Source organism: Uranotaenia lowii, chromosome 3 (assembly GCF_029784155.1).
Source record: "Uranotaenia lowii strain MFRU-FL chromosome 3, ASM2978415v1, whole genome shotgun sequence".
NCBI lineage: Eukaryota > Metazoa > Arthropoda > Insecta > Diptera > Culicidae > Uranotaenia > Uranotaenia lowii.
The window spans coordinates 76,364,513-76,366,946 of NC_073693.1; positions in this window are offsets into that span (position 1 = coordinate 76,364,513).

Consider the following 2,434-nt stretch of genomic DNA (forward strand, 5'->3'; position numbering starts at 1 on the left):
TGATTTTTTTTTTGTTGGCCCAAATGGTTAAGAAGTAAAAGGAGCCACTCTAGGATGCTCACGAAATTCAAACTAAGCATCGGAGTAGGACTCTTGATCTCAAGTATGGGTAAAAAGACTACGGTTATTGAGAATAACTGAAAGTAGAACCCTTAACTATGCAGTCAATCCATTTCCGGCAGTCAAAAAGTGTTGCCTGACTAATAGACACCAAGTCAATAATGAGCAGTTCCATAGATCGCAATCTGTGCAACCGGGTTTTGCGAAATGTGACAGATGAGTTCTGATGGACAAAAAATTTATGTTTAAACCAAATTTAAGAGGTCTAATTCTTCAAGATGCCTATTCGTGAAAAGGTTCGAACCAGATTGCAATTGTTTTTTCCAGGTGAATTTGTGTTAAATATCATGTTTTACAATAATTTTGCTTCTGTGGTAAAAAATAGATCAATACATGACTGAAAAAGTGTGCAAAGATAAATAAAAAGGGATAATACAATAAAGTAAGAGTATCAAGGTATACCAACCTTTTGCCAGAGCAACAAACTTACGATCAGTTTTTCCAGCTTCACCAAGTAACGGATTTATCCTTCTCCCAGAGAAAATTGAATAGAACCCACCGGCACTATGTGTTGTCGTCATCTTGCGCTAATCGCTAATAGCGTGCCAATTACTCGTTGCGGCAATATAGGCTGAGTCAGAAACTTTTCCGAGACTCAATTAAAACGCATAATCCCAATGCTCGGGAGAGCAGTATTTTAAACCTTCCGTTCGGGAGGCCTAAATTTCCCTAGCCTAAATCTCCCGAGATAGGAAAAACCGCAAGACAGGATTGAAACGTTCGTTCATCCGCTGGAAGGTAGTTATAAACTATGAAACCGGTGGGACTGCCATCGGGAAAAGTTGAATACTTCGGCGGGTTTTCTAGGGAGGGAAGGAATGCTGCCTCTTAGCTTCGGGCAAAGTGATGGGGATGCCAAGAATCGAAAGTGAATGTGGTCAGAGAAAGATGAACATTCGAAAAGGATTTATCTATACCATGGGGATGCGTATTAGTGGTATCTGCTCGTTGTTCGTCGTTTTGGTTAAGGCTCCCGGGCATTCCTTGTGCTTGCTTGCTTGCTATACGTGGAAGGATAAAGAACCTTCAAAGCGTATGAACTTTTACGGTCGTTAGGATTAAGTGAATGATTTGAAACTGTGTCGCACGCAATTTGGCGGTAGGCACGAGATACCGAAAAAGGATTGCTACCTTCATTCCATTTTCAACTCCCTCTGGAGGATGCTGCTGCTGAGTAATTATCCGATTTTGGGGGATTTATCTCCATGAAAGGGTTCACGCATCGGGAGAGTTCATGTGATTGGAATCCAATTTAAGGGTCGCTCCTGGTATACCGCACAAGATGCGGATCATCCTGATGGCTCGTTTTATAATCCTTGAATCATTTAAACGACCTTTGGCTTGATGATTGGAATAACGATGCTGCTTTCATAGTACGTACGCATAAGTTATCAAAAAATTAAAAAGAAACTTCACACAGATATAAAAGCATAGATCAACAGATATACCAGCAAAAACTCGAAACGTGTGTAAAGTCCCAACAACAGTTTTAAATCAATTTTATGTTTTTTCGGAAGATCCATTAGATGTCTCCAAGGACACCGGAAAGAACTGTCAAAATGTTAACAAAACAAAATTTAAAAAAAATCTAGTCAAATTTGAAGGGGTGGTATTACTATTTGACTATTTGACAAATCGATGTTGAATTCGGTCAGATATTGAATAATGAAAATTTTAATTAACAGATATTTAGTAATTGCATCAAACTAGCATAACACTAAATATTGTACACTATAAACATATAATACGTGAAAATTTATCGCCTAGAGACGCCTAGAACCAATATAGCTGCGGGGGACTGTTAATGTTGATCTCAACTGGATACAATAATTGGATCCTCGGACTTGTTCAAAGTTGTTAATATAATTAAAGGGTGATAAGGTCAAAATTTGGTCAATATCAACTGGACGTATTTCTTTCAATTTTGCATTCAAAAAACCTTAACACCTCTCATTTTGAATGTGTGTGTGTGTGTGTGTAGAATGTTGCTCCTATTTTGATTTTGGAATTCACTCTTCAGTTGTCAAAATGCCGTCCAAGGAAGAAGAGCAGCGTATCAAAATTTTGCTCGCGGCAAAATCGCTAAAAGTTGCCAAATCAACCGTTACAAATGTAATTAAAGTGTTTGGGGAACGTTTGTCGACAGTCAGGAAGTCTGGAACGGGGGGAAATCGAAAACCGGAAGCCGCTGAGACGACAAAGAGAGTTGCCGGTAGTTTCAAGCGAAACCATAACCTCTCTCTCTGAGATGCCGCAAATAAGCTGGATGTATCGTCTACAACCGTCCATCGAGCCAAAAAACGAGCCGGACTAT